A 26,049-nucleotide genomic window follows, 5' to 3' on the forward strand; every position below is an offset into this window, starting at 1 on the left:
AGATGCTTCAAACAAAGGGACGACTTACAGAGATACAGTCAAGGTAAAGGGAAGCTACAAGAGTGGCTGAGACATCCATAGAGTGACAGAGTGGGATGCTCTTATTTTCTGTAGGCTCAAAGGCCAAGGGGGTGAAATACCATTACCACATCTCGGTGAGAGCTGAAGCCTTGGAGAGAGGGCCATCACTAGGAACTGTAGGCAGGGAGGGTTAGAGCCACTGCCAAACCACATGCCGTAGCAGAGAGGGGACAGTGAATAAACACCCCAAACTCTCCTCCTCCCGCTAATCTCTGGCAGGTGTCTTTAATTGGCCAAACTCAACTAGGAGCCAGCCAACCACCAAGAATGGTCAGATGATGCAGTCTATTGATTAAAAAGTGGGGCAGAGAGAGGCAGAGAATAAATGGTGATATGAGGGAGGGGGAAATTAAATGGAGGATAACCAGGTAATCCCCATTTATATATAGTAAAATCCCTTGTGTCTTTTAGCACACAGTTCAAATGTCACCTATTATGTGAAGTTTTCCCTTATTTTCCTACCCCAAGAACCAGTTATTTCATTCCTCTGGTCTCCTGTAGCTGTTGTTACGTCTCCGTTATTGCAGCTATCAATCTGACTTATGATACGATTATTTATGTATCTGCATCCATCTCTTGCATCATATTTTGTGCTGCTGGAGGAAAGGGATAGTACTTCATTTGGTACAGTGTATTGCAGATAACAGGCACTCGATAACTGTTGGTTAAATTTAATTGCACTTTCATGTTATCTCCTCCTCAGCCTCTGTCAGGGAGATTCATATGCACTTGTAAACCGCAGTCCTCACATTTTTTCCCACTTTACATAAGAGCTCCTTTTTTTGGTCCTACTTCTGCTTCTTGCTTCATTTTCTCCTTCTTATCTTTATTTCTTAGGTTAGGTACTTTAGACTGCAGCTCATCAACAAATTGTTGGGAATACTAACATCACCGATCCCGGCAAGGGTCTAAAAATCTCTAGCTTTATTTTATGTCTAAGTGGTACATATAGAACTTTTTTCTTTAATTTACACATGTACCAAGCTTTAAAATGAAGTCCCAGAACCCAATTTTTTGTTCTTCATTGGACTTGAAACACTTCTGAATAGGAGTTATGCTTGGCTTGACATGTTTTGCATCTAGAAAAAGCTGTGCGCTGCTCTGTTCTTTATAAATACCAATAGTGAGTGCAGCTAACATATTTTTACTGTGCAAACACTACTCTACATTGATGGTTTTGATACACATTGAGATTTTTATATGAAAAGGAGTATTTTTAGACCCAATGAAAATATTATTTTCATTATGGTGTTGATAAGATGGAAATAATGGCAAAAATTATAATTCCCATAGCAGTTCAGAGTTTTCATCTAAAATATTGAATTTTCCATCTTAGGAAGCTCAACTTTGGTCTTTTTAAATATCTTCCTTCTCTGGGACTTCCCTGGTGGTGCAGTGGTTAAGAATCCACCTGCCAATGTAGGGGACATGGGTTTGAGCCCTGGTCCGGGAAGATGCCACATGCCATGGAGCAACTAAACCCGTGTGCCACAACTACTGAGCCCACACTCTAGAGCCCGCGAGCCACAACTGCTGAGCCTGCATGCCACAACTACTTAAGCCTGCGTGCCTAGAGTCTGTACCCTGCAACAAGAGAAGCCACCACAATGAGAAGCCTGCGCACCGCAACAAAGAGTAGCCCCCGGTCCTGCAACTAGAGAAAGCCCGTGTGCAGCAACGAAGACCCAACACAGCCAAAAATCAAATAAATAAATAAATAAATTTTAAAAAAAGAATAGAACTTCATTAAAAAAGAAAGCCTTCCTTGTCTCTCTTTAACAAGCTCATTCCTTCCTCTACTTTCTTAAACATATAGAGCACAGTTATAAGAGCTGTTGATGATAATAGCAGTTTTAATGTCTTTGCCTACTAATTTTATCACCTGTGCCATATCTGGCTCTGTTTCTATTGAAGGATTTATTTGTTTTCCTCATTCTGGGGTTTCCTGCTTCAATTTGAATGCCTGGTTAAAGAAAAAGTACCGATAAAAAATTGAATCACAGGCATTGTGAATTTCACATTGTTTGAGGCTGGACTTTTTTGTGGGGAGGGGGTTTATTCTTTTAAATATTTTTGAATTATGTTCTGGGACACCGTGAAGTTACTTGGAAACAGTTTGATCTTTTCGAGGCTTGCATTTAAACTCTGGTGGGCAGAAGCAGAGCCGCCTTTCATATAGGGCTCACTTGGCCTGCTAATGAGGCAATGCCTTTCTGAGTACTCAACACGACACCCAGTGTGTTAGAAGGTTTTTCCATTCAGGCTGTTGGGAATGTGGATTATTTCCAGCCCTGTGTGAATGCCAGTAATTGCTCCTTTCAGGTGTTTCTCTTCCTGTCCCCAGGTAGTTTCCTCACACATGTGTGCTGATCAGTATTCAGCTCAAGACTCAAGAGGAAGGCCCTGCGGAACTCTAGAACTCTCTGTCTCTCTCTGTGCAGCTTTCCTACCCTACAAATTCTAGCTACCTTAGCCAATCTGAATTCTTAACTTCAGGGAAGCTGCCAGGCTTGGTGGGGTTCCCTTGCCTGTACTGTAGCCTGGAATCTCTCTAGGCAGTAAGCTGGGGCAATTATAGTTTCACGTCATGTGCTTTTCTTCTTTCAGAGATGACTGTTTTGTGCTGCATGTTGTCTAATATCTGAAAACAGTTTTTTATATATATTTAGTCTGGTTTCCATTTGTTTAAGATAGAGGGTAAATCAGGTCCCTATTACTCCATCATGGCCACAAGTGAAAATCAGTTTTTATTTTTAAATGGAAGATGGGGGAGTATATTGAACCAATTTGTATCAGAAAAATAAGCTAGAGTTTGGCCATGGCCCAGCCATTTCTCCTTTTTTTTTTGCGGTGCGCGGGCCTCTCACTGCTGTGGCCTCTCCTGTTGCGGAGTACAGGCTCCGGATGCGCAGGCTCAGCGGCCATGGCTCACGGGCCCAGCCGCTCCGTGACATGTGGGATCTTCCCGGGACCGGGGCACAAACCCGTGTCCCCTGCATCGGCAGGCGGACTCTCAACCACTGCGCCGCCAGGAAAGCCCCATTTCTCCTTTTCTTAGCTTTACTTTTCTCATCTAGAAAATAAAGAGGTTGGTTTGTATGATCATTAGGTTTTTCCCTGTCTCTTAAATTCTGTAATTCTAAATTAAGCACAGGTGTATCTTTGCAGAGACTTGATATATAGTCTCCGATGTGATAGTTAAAAGATTTGTAGTTATGGAACTCCCACTTTGCCATAGTAAAGTAAATTTAGAAGAGAAGATTAGTGTTTTAATAGATGAGTCTTTAGTTACAGACCTGGGAGGGACAATTACAAATCCCAGAGCACACACATGTAAAATGACCAAACAGTTTGAAGAAGGGGAAATGTGTAGGAATATTCTTAGTTTCATTATTGTTTACAGGGCCTGCTGCTGTGTATTGGATGGGTGTTCAATAAATATCTGTTGAATAGCTCAGTAGTACTTGAAGCCATTTTCCTAACAGGGAGAAGTAATTGAAAAGCTTTTATTATAGCAAAAGTTGGAAATAAACAAAAAGTCGATCAATATTGGGATTGGTTAGTGGTACATTCATGCAATGAAATATTATACTATAGTCAAAAATACTGAGCCAGAGTGCCATGCACTAATATGGAACGCTTCGAGAGATTATATTATTAAATTAAAAAAAGATCACTACATATATTTTATACTCTTGCAATAAAGACGATTTTTAAAGGAATTAAATCTGTTTTAAGGCAACATATACATACATGCTTGTATATTCAGAGAATACATCTAGAAAGATATACAAACCGGTGACACTGATACCTCAGGGGAGGAAGATTAGGAGACAGTATGGAAGAGGGACTTTTCCATATCCTTTGAATTTTGTTATGTCCTTGTACATATCCTTTGAATTTTTTTAATGATGTGTATATGTTATCTAGTTTAAAAAATTTTGCTACTGGATATATATATGTACACATATTTTTTTAGTGAAGTAACTGAAATTCTCTAAAAGGATTAGATTTCCATAAAGCAGTCTGGGAAATTTCCCCATCTCTAGATTATGTGTTTAAAGGAACCAGACCACACCTACTCTTTCTACTATTACTCTAGGAAAGTACAGGGTACCTCCATGGCTGTGATTAATTTCCCATTCCTTATGAAAAGAATCATCGTGCTAGATACCTAATGACTGTGGAGCCTAATGCCTGCTTGAATATGGGTGCTTGAGAGAACAAGGCCATTTGTTTCTAATGGTCCTATATACATTTTATGGTGTTTAGCCTTTATAATCTAACCCACCCATCTTTCTGGCTTCCAGATGAGCAACCAAGAAAGTACAGGGTGCAGGAGCTGGACAGTGAGGCTGTGAGATTCACATATGTTAACTCATGGCCCGTTTGCTCCATTCCAAGGCTGCAGGTAACATGTAAGTGTGTTTAGAAGAGAATGAAATAACACCCACCAAGTGGAGGTGCTACCTTTTATGTTTGAGGGAGAGAGTTACATCTCTGGCAAGCTATCTTAAAGGAATGACTTCTAGGCATAACCTGTGTTCCTATGAGTGTCTGATTCGCCTCAGGTAAAACCCAGCCAAATATTTCCTGGAAGACAGGGGGAGATATTTGGAAACATGTGCAAATCCAAAATTAAAAATCCATGGCTCATAATGTAAGTCAGAGAAAGTGCTAGGATGCCCAAGGCATCTTCTTGTGACTCTGTTATCTGCTTTAAAATTTCTGGTGCTGTTGCTGGTTTTGAATTCTTGAAACACTAATGTAGCAAGTAGATAGTCAGTGCCAGAAAGATGGCTCCGAGGTCCAGCCAGCCAATGAAAGAATAGGAAGAATAATATTCCTGACTTCACGAAGCTTATTTTTGTCATATGTGGGATATTACTGTGTAGAAATTACTAGAACACATGAATAACAGGGAGAAAAGCATTCGTGGAGGGGGAAATGCTATTTAAAACGGCAGTGTTTTTGGTGGATTATGCATTGGCCGGAAGAGTCCTGCTTCCACCCGTCCCCACCCCCAGTCTGAACCAAAGCTCAAGAATTTAACGAAAGGGAGGCCTCTATTGGGGGTGCCAGATTTAGCAAATAAAAATGCAGAATGCTCAGTTAAATTTGAATTTCAGGTAAATAAAAAATTTTTTAGCATAAGTATGTTATGCAATACTTGGGATGTGTTTATACTAAAAAAATGATTTGCTGTTTATCTCAAAGTCAAATTTAATTAGACATCCTGTATCTCATCTGCGAATCCTAGCTGCTACACAGAGTAGGAGTAGCTGTATTATATGTTGTTGTCTTTCCCTCACCTCTTGGTTCCCTCATGGTAAGATGAATTGCTAGTCACACACTGCTCACAAGTAGGGTCCAACCAGGGGTGAGAATACAGCTGATTTCTTGTTATGCTGCAGAACCAAAATGGAGGAGCAGGCTATAAAGTGAATTAAGAACTCAAGAACAGCTGTGAGACAGATTCCCCTCCCCCCACAAATTAGCAGATGAAGGTGCCCTTATAATACACAGGATGAAAGACGAGCTTTTGAATCTGGATATTAAAGGAAAAGGTGACTCCAGAAGGCTTGGAAACCTTGAAGAAATTCTATACTATGGAAATTCTCGGAGTCAGTGAAGGTGGAGGTTCCATAAGCTAGGAAAATGAATGCCTGTTCTGTGTAGTCAGGCTGAGGGAGCTCCTGGCTTCATGCCATGCAGGCTTCCAGAGCCAGAGAACACGGGGTGTGGGGGGGTGAGAAGACAAAGGTAGTAACTAGGATGCATAGGTGGATTTGTTCAATGAATTGTGGAGGGTCTTGGAGACCATGTTAAAGATTGGGGCCTTAATCCATGAAGCAGTGGGGCTCCTCTGGGGGTTTCTGAGCAGGAAATGGCATGATCAGTGTTGTGCTTTAGAAACATTAATCTGGCATCCTCTTATAGAGGGATTGCAAAGTGGAGGCAGGATGATCAATTGAGTGGAGATTCAGTCAGGGCCATGCTAGTCCTATGGCATCTGTATGTGAATTAGAAGAGGATGAGATGCAGATAAGCTCACTCATTTTGGTAAAAGACTGTGCCAAGGCATGTGGTTTGGTAATTAAGTCAGGAGGTGGATTTTAGCTCCCCATTATCCTCTCAGCCAGTATGGTTGTTGGTTAGTTAACACTAGTGGCTTAAAGCAATAAAGGTTATTCCGTGCTCATGTCACAGTCCAATGCCTGTAGGGTGGTTTTCCTCCTAGTGGACACTCAGGGATCTGGGATGCCTACCTTTTTCTTAGCGTGAGATCATGTGGAATATGCAGGCTCCAAGATCACCGAGGCAGGGGAAGAAAGAGCTGGAGATTTTCACAGGGGCATTTATGACCAGACTTGGAAGTGACTTAAATAAGTTCTGTCCACATCCTAGTGGCTAGAACATGGCTCCAACCTGACTACCAAAGAGGACAGTAACTTGAGGTGCTCTTGAGTCTAGAAAGCTTTGGGAGATGATTCTAGCAGTTGGAGAAGATTGTAGGGATATTAGGGGAAATCTGATACACTTTATTCAGTTTTCATTTTGACTGTAATAAAAAGAGCAATATCCTTTCTTTTGTGCAAAGCAATTTAATGAGTATCCATACCCAGCAGTTTGGTTTTTCTAGAACTATATAAGTGGAAAATTATGAGTCATGAATACAGGAGGAATCTCCAGATATTACATGGTCCATGATACTGTCAGAGCATGACTGACTTAAGCCTAAAACCAAAAAACCAAAGCAAACAAAACCCCCCAAAATCAAAACTATTCAGGTTAGTTTCTACCTGTAAAAATTGGTCTTAGTTCACAAATATCATATGATATCACTTATATGTAGAATCTAAAAAAATGATACAAATGAACTTATTTACAAAACAGAAATAGAGTCACAGGTGTGGAAAACAAACTTATGATTACCAGGGGGAAATAGAGGGGGAGGGATAAACTGGGAGATTGGGATTGACATATACATACTACTATACATAAAATAGATAACTAATAACGACCTACTATGTAGCACAGGGAACTCTACTTAATACTCTGTAATGACCTATATGGGAAAAGAATCTAAAAAAGAGTGGATATATGTATAACTGATTCACTTTGCTGTACAGCAGAAAATAATACAATATTGTAAATCAACTATACTCCAATAAAATTTTTTTTTAAATTGTCTTCATCTGCAGCTGATAGTGGAGTTCTAGATTTGATGTGATGAATGTAAAATTTATCCCAGGTCCTTTGATGAGCAAAGTGGTAAGTAGTAATGGGGAGAGAGTGAAGGAAGGATAAAAACTCTCCTACCACAAAATCAAAGTTATCTGTGTGCAATCCTGTTTACCAGAGCTTCACTTAGCCCCCCTGCTACTAAGTTAAGCTCATAGATGACAGATATACTCTTTGAATATTCAAAATACTATTACATGGGCTCAGACGATAAAAATAGACTCCTGACTAATCAGAATTTTGCCGTATTGGCCAACATCAGCCCTGCTATACAGCCAAGGACACTTTAAGGGCATGGTTGTGAGGAAGCATAACTATAATGCAGACTTTAAATACATATTTCAGACTCATCCCTATCGTGTCCGTATGTCTTAGGCTTTTCAGGAGAATTCATATTTAAGTATTAGGTTTAGTTGTTAGGTTTAGTTTCACTCCACTTGGTGAAAAAAATATGGCCACCACAGCCATATCTATCTGGGAGGAGTTGGCATATTCCTTCATTGTAAGTTGTGGAGGAGAACTAGTCAAGCACATTTTCTCTTAGAGGCACACAGAATGTTAAAGGTGAAAGGACTGTATAGATTATTTTATTAGGCACTTATTTTTAAAATGAAGAATACTCCTATAAAAGGAAAGACAAAGTTAATTGGATTTCTTCTATTATTTAGGAACGTGGACATAAGTATATATAAGGTTTCCTATGATCCTTTAAAAATAGCTATTAAAAGCTATTAGAAATTTATTGGAAACCATTTGCAAGATCTACCAACATGTAAAGACAAAACTACTTTTATTTAGTCAGATCCTTTCTGTGGAAATAAATTCCACTTTCTTCATTCATTCACTCACTCATCCATTCAGTCAATTACTATTCATTGAGTACATCTAAGAGGCCAGGCACTATTCCAGACGCTAGGGATAACAATGATAAATCCATCTGATTCAGTGATTGTTATAATTTTGCTTTTTTGTAAATGAAATATTGAGCCTGACACAATGAAAAGAATATTTGGTTTGGGATCAGAAGACCTGAATTCTAATTGTGGTTATACTCAACCATGAATTATTTTAATGGTATCAAATGATGATTCACTCAAGCCTCAGATCTCACTTATCTTTAGTCACTTTTTCACCTAACCAGTTATCATGTCTTTTATAATTTCTGGAATTCACCTCCTGCTATCCATTTCATCTCTTGGTTATTTCTTAAATTATTGCATCCAGAGCCATGCCACATATGATTGTGTAGGTCATCTGCTGCGTGTGGCAGAGACATTAGTTCCAGTCTCCCTTGTTGTTAATTCAGAGCTATATGACTTCTATTGCTACTATTTATATACTAGACATTCGTAAACTCTTTGTTTCAACACATGATAGCATTAGCTTTTTTTTTTTTTTTGCGGTATGCAGGCCTCTCACTGTTGTGGCCTCTCCCGTTGCAGAGCACAGGCTCCGGACGCGCAGGCTCAGCGGCCATGGCTCACGGGCCCAGCCGCTCCGCGGCATGTGGGATCTTCCCGGACCAGGGCACGAACCCGTGTCCCCTGCATCGGCAGGCGGACTCTCAACCACTGCGCCACCAGGGAAGCCCAGCATTAGCTTTTAATAAAACTTGTTTAGAGATTAGCTTTTAAAATGTCTGTCTTTCCTATGTGAAGACAGTTTTGTCCCATTATCATAGGGCTTTTACCTTTTTGCTGTTTTTAAAAGGAGCCAAGTGTTACATTTACACAGATTATGATTTCTCCTTGTGACCAGAGCTCACCTTGTGATCAGACCATTGTAAGGCAGGCAAGTTATTTAGTTGGTGGGGAGCTCGATGGTCCACGTGGAGACAAACTCCAACACAGCCCACCTGACTTCATAAACAAAATCAAGACTGACATTTACTAGAACAAATTTACTGGACTGGGAAATTTTCATAGGCCAATATGAAGGCTGAGATTGAGTTGAATTGCTAAGTAGAAGGATAGAGTTGTAAGGTCTACATGTGAACATTAGAGGGATTAGTAGAGTTGTAAAAAATTGAAGGAGAAAGCAAGGAAAAGGAGTACAGCTGGGTACCAGAGATGTCAATTCTTGTCTGCCCACCTCCTGCCTCTACTAAAGGGTCTGCCATGCTCATGCCCATACCCCCTGCTGAAGGGGCAACCTCCACGACCTTGACACAGTAGTTTGGATCAGAAGTAATACCTGACTGAAGGCCAGAAGATCTATGATGTAACTGAGTAAAGAAAGACGTGAAGACCCAAAAAGATTTCCCTCTCTGGAAGTTGAATGGACTTCTCAGCTGTTTGACATGTGAGTGTAAGAGCCCAGAAGACTGGGAATGTATTTTAAACTTAAATGATCAACTTTGAAATACATATAAGTTAGCCCCACTTGACCCTATCTGTGTGAGTTTACAAGTCTACTTGTAAATCATGCCAGCACAATTTATAGGGGGTTGTTTTTAAAATCTTTACTCTTTGTTTTAAATACCAAGAGTTGTGTTGTAGCATGTACTGCAGAAATGAAATGATATTCAGCCTTTGGTCCAGGAAATCTTGTCAATCATTTTTTTTTTTCCTTCCTGAGATTCTGTTTTCATGTCATCTTGACCGGATTTAGATCAGATAATAACAGTAGTGTTCACAAAGGCTTGCTTTAGCTCAGGGTTTTTGTAGAACTATAAATGGCTAACATTTATTGTGTGCTTACTCTGTGCCAGGCACTGTTGTTAAGAGCCTTATAAGTAATAACTCAGTATACAGTCACAACAACCCGATGAGGCAGATAACATTATCATTCCCATTTTACATGAATGAAAAAATAAGACAGAGGTTTAAAAACTTTCCCAAGGTCTCATCACTATTAAGTGGCAGAGCAAGGATTCAAATATAGTCAGAATCTACGTTCTGAACCACAACTCTATACTGCCTTGTTCCCATGGAAACTGTAGAAGATCCTGACTAACCAGAGGTTATTACTTTCTTGATTTTCCCCTTGGCAGGTCTATGGCAATGAAAATGAATGAACTCATTCAACAGATATGCTACATAGCGGTGATCAAGACAGGCAGGATCTCTGCCCTCAAGGGGCCTTCTGGTATTTCAGACTTTTGTCAGTTTGGTTAGAGTTAGTTTTTCCCCTCAGAACCCAATGTTTCCTCGGGTGAAGTCATAGAGTTTTTGCCCCTGTAAAGTGGAACATTGGAACTTTGGTGACTTCAGCGAAGCTCACTCTTACTGGAGCAAGTATTTATAACATTTTGACAGGGGTAATTATTTTTTTGGCTGGAATTTTTCTCTCTGAAAAAATTCTTTCTCTTTCACCTATCCCATCCTTCCCCAGACTATAGTTTTAGTTTTGGTTTAAAATTTTAAAGTATAGTAGTAGCATGTACTTGTCTTTGTTAGATTTCTTTCAAATGTTTTCAAACATTTTGGGATTTGTTTCTCTTTTTGCAAAGCATTAACAATCCAACTTAACTCAACATAATTTATCAAACTACTATGGCATTGTATCAGGATTAGGTTCAGTGGCATGTAACAGAAAAACCTAGATGATCGAGGCTTAAATAAGATAGAAGCTTATTTCTTTTTTGCATAAAAGAATTTTGGAGGTAAGCACTCCAGGATTGGCATGGAGGGTTCACAAATTTGTCAGGGAGCCAGCCTCTTTCCTACTCACTATTATGCTATCCCTAGGGTATGGCTATTCTCCTCGTGGTCCAAGATGGCTGAAAGGGCTCCAGTCTTCATATCATGTCCCAGGTAATAGGATGGAGAGTAGGCAGAAAAAGAGTATAACTCCTTTCTTTTTATGACTTCTTTAAAAAAAAATAGAAGTCCCAAATAATGCTTAGATCTCAACAGCCAGAATTTAGTAATGTGGCCACAGCCACTGCAAAGGAGACTGGGAAATGTAAGATTTTAGTTGATTGGCAATAGGACCATGAAGGAACGAGAGAATAGATAAGAGAGGGTAATATGAAATCTCTGCCACAGGTACTTTTCCTGTAGTTGGCATTTGATAAAAATTTATTGATTCATTTTTATAAACTTGACAATTATATTCTTAGAGGTAGAATTCAAGTTGTCAATAAAGATAATGAATCTAAGATTTTCCCTTTTTATTTTATGATATCATATAGCATATTATTACATTAACTGCATCTAAAGTAAACTCACCTGGAATTCGCTTATGCAAAATGGGAAATATATAGGAAGAATACGGGGGAAACCCTTGGAAGAGGCAAACCTAAGTAGAAGGAAAGGCAGAGATTCTACCAATGGTCAAGAAAACCTGGAACTGGGAATTCCAGTATAACAAAGGCATTTTCTGCATCCTCTCTGCTTCCTGTCCATTGACTGTATTTTCTCAATACAGAATGTATTTTTTCCACTTGGCAAAAAAACATGTCCAGTGACATTTCCCAGATTTTATATCTAGGTGAGACTTGGCATGACCTCTCTTCCAAAGTCTAAAAGTCTTGGAGGAATGGCTTCCTTGGCTCATCTTGGGTCTGATATCCACCTCTTGAACAGTTAGCTGTGGTCAAGGGGACAGTCAGCGGTAATATGACTTCTCTAGCTGCCATCATATGATAGAATTGTGAAATGGGAGGAGCGTTTTTATAGGAAAGGTGTATACTGGCTACACAATTGTATAGACTTCATTATAATTATATATTATGGAAAAACATAGGTCAGCGGCCTGAATTAAATGATAAAGGAGAACAGGATCTATCTTAATGAAAAAAAAGTTGATTTAGCAATGAATAAACATCCTTTGATATGGCTGCAATATATAGAATGTTTACTATGTGTCAGGCATTTTGCTAAGTGCTTTTTATTTTTTAATTTTTTATATAAATTTATTTTATTTTTGGCTGCATTGGGTCTTTGTTGCTGCACGCCGTCTTTTCTCTAGTTGTAGCGAGTGGGGGGCTACTCTTCGTTGTAGTGCGCGGGCTTCTCATTGCGGTGGCTTCTCTTGTTGTGGAGCACGGGCTCTAGGCATGTGGGCTTCAGTAGTTGTGGCTCACGGGCTCTAGAGCTCAGGCTCAGTAGTTGTGGCGCCTGGACTTAGTTGCTCCGCTGCATGTGGGATCTTCCTGGGCCAGGGCTCAAACCCGTGTTCCCTGCATTGGCAGGTGGGTTCTTAACCACTGTGTCACCAGGGAAGCTCGCTAAGTGCTTTTTATATGTTGAGTCACTTATTCCTCACAACTCTATGAGTTAGAGATTGTTATCCTCTTTTACAGATGGAAAAACCAGGGCTCATGGAGGTTAAGTACCTTTTCCAAGATCATATAGCTAATAAGTAAGCTACTTTTGTCTTAATTTCAAAGTTTTCAACTACCAGGGTAATATACTGTCTCATTACTTCTCCATCTTGAGTTGGAAACTATTGTCATTTTTTTAAAAGTTTAATTTAATTTTTTTATACAGCAGGTTCTTATTAGTTATCTATTTTATACAAATTAGTGTACATATGTCAATCCCAATCTCCCAATTCATCCCACGCTCCCCCCCTCACCCTGCTGCGTTCCCCCTTTGGTGTCCATACGTTTGTTCTCTACATCTATGTCTCTATTTCTGCCCTGCAAACCGGTTCATCTGCACCATTTTTCTAGATTCCACATATATGCATTAATATACAATATTTGTTTTTCTCTTTCTGACTTGCTTCATTCTGTATGACAGTCTCTAGGTCCACTCACATCTCTACAAATGACCCAATTTCATTACTTTTTATGGCTGAGTAATATTCCATCGTATATGTGTACCGCATCTTCTTTATCCATTTGTCTGTCAGTGGGCATTTAGGTTGCTTCCATGACCTCGCTCTTGTAAATAGTGCTGCAGTGAACATTGGGGTGCATGTGTCTTTTTGAATTATGGTTTTCTCTGGGTATATGCCCAGACTACGGTCGTTTCTGATGAAGCAATTATTAGGTTTTTTTCCCCTTCAGTTCTGCCATAACGATGCTATGTGAACTTCATAAATTTTGTAACATACCTGGGTCTTCTCTTCACCTGTAAAAAGACTGAGTTGAATCAAATTACTTTTCCCCCTTGTTAATGCAAGTAATATTTTATTTCTGAAGGCAAGAGTATGAGCTATTATATTTTTAATTCATCCAATATTTTTGAGTGCTTCTTGAGCTAGATCTGTGTTAGGAAATGTGATGAAATTAATGATATTCAAGGTGTATTTTCTGCTTACAGCATTTTGGAGAAACAAACAAGCAGAATTATTATTTTGCAGATTTAGAAGTCCACAGAAGATTAGCCTTCAGGAGTGATATAACCTTCAGCTCAATCATATCTTCAAGTGTTCTTCTCTCTGTTTGCCATCCTTAGTGTGTTGACTTCATTCTAAGTTTAGTTCCTCTTGTGGTTGTTAGATTGCTGCCAGTGGCAATCTGGGTTATAGGCTGACCTGTAGGTAGGAAAGAGAGAATCTTCTCCCCAAAGCATGGGCTCAAAATCCTTCCCTTCAGTTGATGGGACCAGTTTACCCCAGGACTACAATGGTTTTCAGGTGTAATAATTAGGGTAGTCTAGGACCTAGCATAACTTAGATTCTAGGTCACACAGCAATAAAAACAAAAAACCCCCCAAATCTCAGTAGCTTAAACAACAAAGGTATAGTTTTTACTCAAACTATATATCCATTCTGACTTGATAAGGGTGGGAGGTGGGCTGTTCCACATTGTTCTTTCTTGGGGACCTAGGTTGACAAAGGCTGTATCATCTTCAACAATACTGGTCTTGAGACTGGGGAAGAGTAACACTAGATGGACTTATACTTGCAATTAGGTGTTTTATCTGGAAGTGACACATATCACCTTTATCCACAACCCACTATAGACTAGTGACTATAACTAGTCACATGGTCCACCGAACTACAAGTGTTGGGGTGGGTGGCAGGGATGTAATCTCTGTACGTGCCTGGAAAGACAGGGTAAGCCTTACGAGTCTCTACCATACAAGGGAATTCATTTACTGATTGAGTCAGACTAATTGAGTTGCCCTTCTGTAGCCGGAGGTTGGATGGTTACCTAAAAAACAAACAAATAAAAATAAAAACAAGGAACTCAATAAGGAAGGAACAGGAGTAGATGTTGAATAAGAAATCAACAGTGTGAACTATCTGATACTTTATCCTAATGGAGAAGACAGTAATTTCAGCCATGCAGGCAAGGAGGGATAGTTTGGCCAGTTTCATCAGTCTTTACATCAGTCACTTTATTTAACCTTCTGATTGGAAAGACTGGCTTTGGCTCTTTAACGAGTAGGTATAGTCAGAGTTTCTATTTAAGGAGTTGGCTCAAAAGTGACTTAAAATATTTATTGGATTTGAAAGTATGGACTGTTTTTCCATATTTCATTGTTGTAGTTACTGCCAATGGTGTGTCAAACTAGCTAGGTTTATTGTTTTAGAACTGGCAAACAACTAAAGTTTATCTAGTCCAACCCTTTTATTTTGCAGATGAGAAAACTAAGGCCGAAATTTGTAAAATGATTATCTCAAGGTCACACCTTCTTGCATGTAGTAATAACAATGCTGTCCTTTGGATGATTTGCTGCAAAAAGGAATCCTCTAAGTAAAACGTAGCTAGAGCAACAATTAGAAAACAAGAGCAATTAAAATTTATCAAGAATGTTTCTAGGGTGGGCTTCCCTGGTGGTGCAGTGGTTAAGAATCCACCTGCCAATGCAGGGGACATGGGTTTGAACCCTGCTCCGGGAAGATCCCACATGCCGCGGAGCAACTAAGCCCGTGCGCCACGACTACTGAGCCTGTGCTCTAGAGTCCGCGAGCCACAACTACTGAGCCTGTGTGCCACAACTACTGAAGCCTGTGCGCCTACAGCCCGTGTTCACAACAAGAGAAGCCACCACAATGAGAAGCCCGCGCACCGCAACAAAGAGTAGCCCCCGCTCGCCACAACCAGAGAAAAGCCCGTGTGCAGCAACGATGACCCAATGCAGCCAAAAATAAAATAAATAAAATTAAAAAAAATGTTCCTAGGGCTGATATTCAGTTGGTCCACAATGACAGAGATGGAGAATTTTCTAAACTATTTGGTAAGTACCTGCTGCTGAACCTCCTGAGAGCCTCTTCAACCTTTCTCTCTGATCCCCCCAACCATTGTAATAAGGGGCCCACCTCAAAGGGTTGATTTGAGAATTAAATAACGGAGGTAAAGAGCTTATTATGGGGCCTGGCACTCAGCAATATTACACCTCATCTATTATTTTTATTATAGTCATTAATGAAATGGTAGTCAATTTCAAACTAGTTCCTACATGAATGTTCAAAATTTTGGAAATGTGATAGTATTCAAGTTCATTAACTTTGATCTAGCTAATCTCTCAATAAAATGGCCACTCATGTACTCACTAACTTTCATTTTGACCTTTTCCATTGTCTAATGGTTAATTCCTCCTCACCCCATCCACAAGACTCCACAGCTCTAGTTGATGACTAAGAATTTCACGCAGGCTTATGAAAAAGAATAAAATGTATGGACAAGGTTCTATTAGTTCTCAGTACAACATGTCATGAAGAATGTTCTGTACAATGATTAGTTCTCAGTACAACATGTCATGAAGAATGTTCTGTACAATGTTTTGTTGAGCAGAACTTGCCTGTAAGTTTTCAGATAAGCAGAGATAGGCATAAAACCTAGTTGGTGAGGGAGCCATGGAGGAAGTGGTGGAGCAATTCTACTTGCTCAGGCAAATATAAGAAACTAGGGATGATGAGAGGCAGAGGCAGGCAGCTGGGGTAAGAAGAGCTAGAGGGCCTAGAAGCAGAGGGGGAGGCTGGAGCTTATGGAGAAAACAGCCTTTGACAGAGATGTCTTCTGGTGGCCAGAGATGTTTAGAATCTTTTGGGGATATTTTCTCTGTCAGAAATTTAACCTAGCAAGAAGAAGGCAGAGTTTCAGTAATTATCTCTCTTGTGAGAGTAAAAGAAATGTTTTTTTTTTTTTCGGTACGCGGGCCTCTCATAGTTGTGGCCTCTCCCGTCGCGGAGCACAGGCTCCAGACGCGCAGGCTCAGCGGCCATGGCTCACGGGCCCAGCCGCTCCACAGCATGTGGGATCTTCCCAGACCGGGGCACGAACCCACGTCCCCTGCATCGCCAGGTGGACTCTCAACCACTGCGCCATCAGGGAAGCCCCAAGAAATGTGTTTTTTAAAAACTGGAATTGTTGGGAATTTTATGGAAATTCATTATTGGCCTGGACCTCAATGTGTAAAGATTGGTTCTCACAAATCAGTTGTTTAACTGATACTTCCAGTTCTGAGGTGGCATCTAAATGCTGGGCATGTCCTGGAAAGGGCTTTGATAACAGTGTTCTGTCAGAGGCTGTGACGCACACTGACTCAACAGAACACAATCCAAATTGCTGAAGAACTAGTTTTTGAGTATATTTTAGAGACACCAAAGTTATTTGGTGTTTCAATATATATTATGCCACCCTATTAAAGTGCACTAAATCCTAGATGAACATTCCTTGGACAGAATTTTTTATTTTTTATTTTTTTTTAGCAGAAGGAGGTAGAGAATATAAATATTTCAATGCCTAGGTTTTTGGAAAGGAAAAATGAAGCCCAGATTAAAAAACCCAGATGTTTTGAGGCAAATATAAATTAAAGCTTTGAAGTTGGAGATCTTAAAATATTATACAAGGTAAGCTTTAAACATGCTTGCTAAAATATTTTTTTAAAGTGCTGTTTAAATTAAAAAGTAAATATCCACCTCATCTCTGACTTCTAAAAATTACCTAGAGTTTGACTGATAAGACTTTGGCTTTAATCTATCTTACTATGTCATAAGCCTAAAACTTCTGACAATTTCCAACAACTAAAGTATGTGGCTCTTATAGCAGAATTTTGCTCAATTTATAAGCTTAGAGCAGAAACCTCTTCAGTGGAGGATAGCACCCATGGGTTAGATAAATGATGGTTGAATGATGGTGTCTAAACTCTGAGCTAGAGTATCATTCTGGCTCTGCCAGTATATTTTTGTGTGACCTTAGCTAAGTCAGTCTACTTTTCTCTCAAATTTCTCTTCTTACAGGGAGATAACAATCATAAAATGACTGGAAACTACCACTTCGCTGACAGCTTTTTGTTTAAAGGTCTGAGGATAAATACCAGTCATAAGGTCCAGCAAACCTCTTTCAGAGGAAACTGAACTTCTTGAGGACAGGAACTTTTTTCTTCTTTGAATCAGCAGCATCTTATTTGTATTTCTGTAATACAGTTTCTGGCCTATAAAAAGGTGTCAGTAAAAATGTAAATTTATTAGTGTTTTTAGGCAGATTGCAGTCTTGGCAGACCACTGCCTCTTAAGTCTCTTTTCTGTGATCCGTTCATACTCGGCATGTAAAAGGCCGCCGCTCTTTGCTCTGGGATAAGTACCTAAGGCATTTACTTAAAAACACCCAAGTCTAGAGAAATAATTTTTTTGTGTTTAGGGCACCATTTCCTTTCCCAAGGTATTGCACCCCAGGCTTGGGATCTGGGTCCGCAGGCTACAGGGAAGAGTTCGGTACGGGAAGCTCATCCTCCCACTCTCTGATTGGCCGGCTCGCATTCCACTCACGCGGCTCGCGTCTCTGATTGGCCTCCATGGCACTCCCCTCGGCCCGCGACTACTTTGTGTGCCTGGGCTGCGCGATCAGGTCCTCCGGCTCAGCTCGCCGTCTGGGCTTGACTGGTCTAGCTCTTCGGCCCACTGCTCTGCATCGCGGGCGCCAGGAATTTCCCGAGTCCGAGCGGTAGGAAGCATCCTAGGGAATAGCCCCCTCCCCCCCGCCCCCTGTTCTCCTTCCCGTACTGAATAAACTTCCGCTTCGGAGGGGCTGTTGCAGCCGTGGGTCGGGGGAGAGGCCAGGCACCGAACTCGGGCCCTCGTGGCGGCGGGGGTGTGTGTGTGTGGGTCTTTCTGTCGGGGTGATGTGGAAGACCAGCTCTCACAAGATAAAACAGGGCTTCGCTAGTCGCATGTGGCTGCGATGCCATTCTATGATCGTGCTGCAAGCTGCAGCGGAGCGGCCAGACCTGGGCTGCAGGGGCTGAGCAGCAGCGATCACTCCTGAAAAGTAGCAAGGAGCCTGCTCCAGATCTCCAATACCAGTGCTCCTTAGGGCCGCGGGCTGAACTGGCACGGGCCAGTCCGTTTCCCGGCGGTAGAGAATACGGCATTCCCCGGAGGTGGCGCTCCCTGGAGTGGAGAGCCCGGCTCCACTCGCGCCCCCTTTAGCCTCCGGCCTTCAGGCGGTAGAGGGCGGCCTACGCTCGTGTCGGAGCCGGCGCCCGCGCGCACATCTGCTGCCCTGCTGGAAGTCTCCGGGTCCCGCTGTAGCCCGCAACTCAGCCGGGCGGTAGATGCTGCGACTACGTTATCAACGGGCGCGGCGAGAAGGGGGCAGGGAGAAGCCCTGGCACATGCCGGGGTCCCCGTAGGTGGCAGCGGCCAGCGCATGCGCGCCTTCTCCTAGAAGCCTGGAACGCTGAGGGGCGCGCGCCCCCATTCGCGCGCGCACGCTTGCGCTAGCCGAGGCTTCCCCGCCTGCGCTCGTTGTCAGAGCAGCTCCGGCGCGTGCGCGTGTTATCTCCGGCCGACCGGAGTAGCCGGTTTCCCTCCGCTCCAGGCCCCCGCCCGCCGCCGCCCCCTCCCAGCCCCCGGCCGCCCCGTCCCCTTCCTCTCCTTGCGGAATGGGGCCGGCGTTGCTCGGGGTCGCGCGCCCGGGACCCGGCTCACGCTCGGTCTCGCGCTGTCAGCGACTGCTTGGCTCGCGCCGCCTCGCGCTCTCCCTCAGTCAGTGGCGCCTAAGGCTCCGTTAAGCAGCGGCGGCGGCGGCGGCGGTTCCTGTTTCCGTTTCTTCCCCTCCTTCAGTAGGGAATAGCATCCTCCACCCAGCCACCCCTCCCACTACCCCAACGCGGGGCAGCTGCGGCTGAGGGCTGTAGCGGCGGCGGCGGCGACTGGGGAACTGCGGAGACCGCCTCTGCTCCCGCCTCGGGTAAGGGGGCGTTTGGGAGCCGGCCCCGCACGTCTTGGGGTCTGGGGCTGGGCAAGCGCGGGATCTCAGGAGGCTCTGGGGAGGTGCCTGACGGCCGTCGCTGCTCTTTTTCCCCAGGCAACCCCCCGGGCCTGTTGCTGCCACTGCTGCTGCTTATCCAGCGGCTCCGGGGAAAGTGGGGAGGGAGCCCCCGGGACCCTCTGGTGGGTGCCTTTGCGGTGCCCGGGGGGCGCGGGCAGGGGACTAGGGGCGCCTGCCGCCCCGGCAGGGGCGTGTAGCGGCGCGGCGGCTGCCCCCGGCGTCGCGCATCCTTGGTTAGGGAAGGGGCCGAAGCCGAGGAGAGGAGAAGGGATGGGGGCGGGGGTGGGAGGTGTCCCTCTTCTCTCCAATACACCTACCTACCTTTTCGCCAGCAACTCGCTCCATGTTGTTACAGACAGTGGGGAAGAGCATTCCTGTGCGTTAGGGGCTTTCGTGAGTGGTTCTCCGGCTGGAAATCGGGGAGTGGACCCGTGCAAAGATCCGCTCCCGGCGAGGGGCCAGTGCCAGGGCAGTGCACGGTGTGAGTGCCGCTGCACCCCCGTTTGATGTGGAAATGATGAGTTTGCGGCTTTAGAGTATCCAAACTTATTTGGGAAGGTTAAGTGAGTCCCTATTTATTAGTTAAAGGTTTGCCCTGCAAGAGTGAGTGGGCTGTCGTGTGCAGCACCTGTTTTTCACTCACAGTGGGGTTTGCAATCCTCAGCCCCACAGAACGTCGGAGATGCAGTGTATTTCTTAAGTTAAATGGCAGTATCGTGGTTAAAATTTATCCTTGGTGAGCTTTAGCGTTTTGCTGTATATTACTTTTGATTGAGGCCTTGGATAGAGGCAGGGAGAGGTGTTGTTTCTTCTTCCCATGTTTGAATTAATTTACAGTTGACTTAAGCCAACTAAAGAAAGTGGACCTGGGAAAGCCAGAACCTCCTAAAGAAACCACAAACCTCAAGGGAACGCAGACCAAATTTCGACAAAAGTTTTCTATCAGTTTACAATTAAACTCATCACAAGTAACTGATTGAACTTTGGCTTGGCTCTCTTTAGAAACTGCAGGCAAGGTTTAATTATAGTTTCTTTATCCCCTGTTATTCTTGGGGTTAAGTGCATATTTATTTTTTTTTGATTAAATTTTGTCTTTATGCATACTTCTTTTAAAGGGTGCATCATATAGGAAACATTTTAGGAGAGAAATTTGCAGCACTGTAGAGTTATACTGAAGTATAAGCTGTATTCTCTCTTCTTCAAAAATAACTTAAAATTAACCTAAAATCCTATGCCGTATAATAAGGCTGCATACATTGCTAGCCTTGTGAAATATATCATAAAGTGTATATAGAAAGTCTTAATTACTTGATTTATAACTACGACAATAGTAGGGATAGGGTGGGAATTCAAACATTTGAAATTGTGATTTTACAGCTTAATATGTAAAAATGCGGGGAGTTAGAAACGAATAGGATTTAAGGAACATAGAAGGATGGTTTGGAGGCATGAATTTTCTTTTCCTGCTTTATAAACTGAGAATTCTTGAATTGCTGAACAGCTGGAATGACAGTTGCATAGATTGCAGAAACATGCAAAATGTGTCTTTGGTCAAGTAGTGAGTTAACATGAAGAGTATGTTGTGTTTTATTAGGCTAGTGATCAAAATAATTTCCATAAAATATAGCATCATATAGATTGTACTTTAGGATGTTCTTAAATTGAAATAGTCACTTGAAGTTGTTTCCCTACAAGTCAGTTTTATTTGAGACATATGGAATTGAAAAAACAGTACCTCTGATTACATTCTGCAGCGTTTGGTTACAGATTTTAACTAGTTATTTTAAGGAATTGGAGTGTCTTTAAAAGTGGTGAATTTTGAAATTGCTAGTGGCTTGGAAAAACTTGTGTTTCTTACTTGTTTGTTTTTTTAAGTGCAGTTATATCAGTAGGTTGGTCTGGAGGGGGAGCTAGTGCCAAAGCAAAGCATGGCTTAGTATATGTTTGAACTTTTAAAACACCCCAAACTGGATTTTTATGACCAGAAGAAACATAAACTTAAGTTTTAGTTAAAAGAATAAGGGAATTTTTATATGGATGTATGTCTGTAGATCGTTATTTGTGGAGTATATATATATGTGTGTATATATATATATATATATATAGTATATTACAAATTAGTTAAAAATTTCTTTCATGATCTGAAATAATGGGAAGTAAATGCGTAACGTTTATTGAATTTCTGATTTAAAATCTCTGAAAATATGTCCCTAAACTTAAGGGTGTATGATAGTAGTTTCTTAACCTTCTTGTGCATTGCATCAGAAAGGAAGGAGTATATGTTGACCCTTTGTGCATGTTGCATCTTCTTAAATTTTTTCTTTATAATATCTACAGTCCTAAAATTTCAAAAGAGCTTCAAGTAGAGTCTTATAAGAGCAAAGACATCAAGTGTGTAGTAAGCTAGGTATTTATCAAAAGTAGAGATACTTTTAATAAAGAAATGGGTCCCTCAGACATCTGGAGAGCAGGATCCCAAGGTCACTTCTTAACCTCTCTCTCCTGCAGTATAATGCAGTGAGTCCAGACGATCTGTGAAGTTGAACTTGTGCCTTTGAATATGAAGCAGTCATTTTTTGATCTATGGCACTTTATTTAGGTTTCTGAACCGTAATCAGTTAGGTTTTGATTTTACTTCTCACAGGTCACATATTCTTCAAATTCAAGGGTAGAATTGATAATGTGTATATTAAAATGAATAGAATATTTAGTTTTCTGAGGGTAGTGGTTTGGTTGGTTGTCCTCCATTGCTCTTCATTGTGTAAATAGAATTTCAATGCTGCTAAAATAAAAAATAGATTCTTTGAAAAAAATTAAAATATCTGTAAGATACAGAATAGTAAGGTGTTTACTATATTTAAGGGGTTAATGCTGTAAATTAATCAGTTTTATAAGACATTCTAGAATATTTTTATATCTTTTTTCATTTCTTTAATGATTATTTTTGATTTACTATAAAGTGAATTTAGTAAATCTCTTGGTTTAATTAAATGGTGAACGCACCCATTTCATATTACAGCACATTTATAAAAGCAAAAGAAAGTGTTTTCATTTCATAATCATAAGAGTAAATATAAAAATAAACATGTAAATAAGTTTCTTTACTTAAAAATAAAACAAAACTAAGATTCTAAACAACTCTGAAACCAGAAGTATTGCTTTTATAGTAATTTTCTACTCTGCTTCAGTACTGGTCCTATTGGTACTTTTCAGATGAAACATCAACTTCCAGTCTTCTGCAGTCAACTGTAGTATAGTAGGTGTAGGATTTAGAGACTGCTACAAGATTTCCCTGTTTCTTCTCTTGATGATTCTCTGGCTTATATTTCTGTACCAAATAGTATATGGTTTTGCAGTTTGAATTGTTATTAAATTGTAGTTTGTTATAATGAGAAAAACATGTTTAAAAGTAAAAGATGTTTACAACTGATTTTAAAAAAAAAACCCTTTTAAAATTCCGAACAGAAGAATGTTATATGGGGATATGTATGCATTTAAGATATATATATGTATATATATGTGTATATATACATGTGTGTGTATGTATATATATATATATATATATATATATATATATATATATAAAAATATAAAAACAGATCAGTCTCAAGTCTCAACCTTCCTTTCTCTCTACATTCTACTCTCCTGCCTACATCTCCCCTTCTCCAGCCATCCTCCATCATCCCACAGTTTTCTCCTTGGAATAATTAGGAATTCAAACCAATAAAATGAATCATATCATTCACTTGGCATAGCTTTTTCTTCCTTGATTAAATGACTTTATATCAATCTGTACAATATTCTAAACATATAGCTTAGACTATACAATACTGTAGATTTTCCTATTAATGGAGGAAGAGCACATAAGGGCCCAAGGGGTTTATGCCATATATTTCAATGTAAGAGTTATTCATACTCTTTACAGAAAGTAGAGCTATAGGGTTAACGTCATTTACTTTTTTAAAAAAATAGACTTTATTTGCTAAAACCCAATACCACACTGATTTACTACTTTTTAAAAATATCTTTTGTGATAGTTTTTGTGTGAGAAAATGACATGCAAAGGGGAAATGTGTTTTGAATTTTAAGTTTTTTAAAAAATTGACAAATTATATCAATATAAGGCTGGTACAGATGTAGTTCAAACTTGCCTTTGCTGTCGTTCTCTTTTGCACTGGTCTGTAATATAACCTCTTCATTAAAGCACTGGAATAAAACTTTGAAGATCACTACTGAAATGCTCCCTATATTTATTATATCTTAGAACTTGTTTTTTTTTTAAATTAAACTGATTCAAGGATAAACTGAGTAAACGTGACTTAACATTTATGTTAAGAAGATCAGACTTAGCATTTCTACTTGTCACAGTCTCTATGACTGGTTAGTGTAAATAAAGTTCACATTACAAAATAAAGTGTTGATACTAATCTTAGATTTAGATGTAAATGGGAAATTAAGGTCATGTTTATTTTACAATCTGAGTTATGAGAAGCATTACATTATATGAACTTTAAATGCTGTAACTTTCTGATTATAAATGAACAAAAGTAAAGTGAAAATGGGAGATTGTTATATTTGATTTACCTCAAATATACAACTAAAATGAACCTGTTTTGTGTCTGTAAAGATTCATTTAAGACTGTTAATGAACCATGAATGAGTTTTAAATTTATACTAATTTATGGCTGGTTATTTACATTTTATCCCTTAGATGAGATAAATGCCATTTAATATGCCATTAATACCTAGAGCCAGAGTAAATTTGCCTGTAGTAAAAAATGATATTTACAAACCATCAAACTGTAAAGCATACTAACGTTCCATAATCTAGTTTCTAAAATCACTTGTATAATTTTTAAAATATAATTTGTTGTAATATCTTGATAAAGTAGTAAAGGTGGAAAAATATAGTTTGTAGCTTCGGGACAGTCAGTGAAGGGAGGGGGGTTGAGAGAGAGGGTGTACTGGTTGATGAGCCTGCCTTATTTGGAGTTAAGGGAGATTTCTTCAGTTTTTTCCTCTCCATCCACTTCCTTCTTCTCCCTGTTTGTTGTCTTTCCTCTCCCAACAGTGGTGGAAAATGTGGGAGTTTACCATCTTTGTAGGGTTTTTGTTTCCTTAGAGTTCATAGAACATTTCCTAGTACAACATTACCTTTTATGTTACAATAAGTTTATTATAATGATTTCATTTTCTTTTGCAGCAGTAGGCAAGAAACTTGAAGTTCAGTTGATGTGGGGTTCAATATTATTTATTAAAAATGATTTTGTAACTCTGTATAAAAAGGGGTATGGGAGATTTTGGTTCATTGTTAAGGGTCCTGTATCAGTCACATTATTGTTCTGCCTACTGTTAGTATATGGTAATCCCTTCTTCCAGTTTCTTGGAATGCAGTCTCATGCCTCCTCTGCTATTTCTGTCTTCATCTATGGAGTTTCTGAATACAAGGAATTGTTTTTAGAATATCTCTTCACCTTCTTCGTGTCCCTCATTGCAATAATATAATGTAAAAAAAAAAAAAAAAAACTGCCCCAAACAATAAGAACCTGTGTCCATTGAAGAGAACCAGCTCTGAAACTAAAATGGACAGCAGTGTTCTCCATTCATGGCAGTAGTTTTAGCAGATTTAAGCCAGTTATTGTGGAAAGTTCATAAGGAGAAAGTGTATGTTTGATAATTAGGGCCCTAATCATTAGAGATCTGACTGATTCGATTTCTTTAACACATGGAATTGTACTTATACCTGAAAGAGATGTATTAACTAGAGATTGTTATTTTTTGTGTGTCTTGAGTTTTGTGAATAACTTCTTAATTCAGTCAGTTACCAAATGGCAAAAGATTGTAATTTTGAGAAAATCTGTTATTTAAAATTAGAGCTTAAGCCAGGCTAAATATTTTGTTTTCTTTTTATAAGTTTCAGATTTTTCTTCCTTATTTATTTATTGTATATGTGTGTGTGTGTGTGTGTATATATATATATATATTATTGGAGTAAAATTGCTTTACAATGTTGTGTTAGTTTCTGTTGTACAATGAAGTGAATCAGCTATTTGTATACCTATATCCCCTCCATCTTGAACCTCCTTCCCATCCCCCCCATCCCACCCATCTAGGTCATCACAGAGCACTGAGCCGAGCTCCCTGTGCTATACAAGCAGGTTCCCACTAGCTATCTGTTTTACACATGGTAGTGTATTTATGTCAAACCTAATTTCCCAATTCATCCCACCCTCCCGTTGCCCACCCTGTGTCCACACGTCCGTTCTCTACATCTCTATTCCTGCCCTACAAATAGGTTCATCTGTACCATTTTTCTAGATTCCACGTATATGCGTATATGCGTTAATATATGATATTTGTTTTTCTCTTTCTGACTTACTTCACTCTGTATGACAGACTCTGTAAGTCCATACATATCTATAAAATGACCCAATTTCGTTTCTTTTTATGGCTGAGTAATATTCCATTGTATATATATGTACCACATCTTCTTTATCCATTCATCTATCATTGGACATTTAAGCTGTCTCCATGTCCCGGCTATTGTAAATAGTGCTGCAGTGAACACTGGGGTGCATGTGTCCTTTTTTTTTCTTTTTTTTTTT

At 40.3% G+C, this 26,049-nt stretch overlaps 1 protein-coding gene across 8 annotated transcripts in view; it reads left to right on the forward strand.

Annotated features, from left to right (window-relative positions):
• The first annotated feature begins 17,676 nt into the window (after positions 1-17,676).
• Positions 17,677-26,049, forward strand: part of FUT8 (fucosyltransferase 8) — a 319,526-nt gene continuing 311,153 nt past the window's right edge. For 5 of the 8 annotated variants that reach the window (XM_027111521.1, XM_027111527.1, XM_027111524.1 and 2 more), the window contains exon 1: positions 19,153-19,363. The gene's annotated coding sequence lies outside the window, so the exon portion shown is untranslated. Of the gene's footprint in view, positions 18,116-19,152; positions 19,364-26,049 lie in introns of those variants that run through there. The other 3 variants (XM_027111525.1, XM_027111528.1, XM_027111522.1) reach the window with 3 other exon arrangements.

Source organism: Aethalodelphis obliquidens, unplaced genomic scaffold, assembly GCF_003676395.1.
Source record: "Aethalodelphis obliquidens isolate GAN/ISIS:26980383/991018 unplaced genomic scaffold, ASM367639v1 scaffold10, whole genome shotgun sequence".
NCBI lineage: Eukaryota > Metazoa > Chordata > Mammalia > Artiodactyla > Delphinidae > Aethalodelphis > Aethalodelphis obliquidens.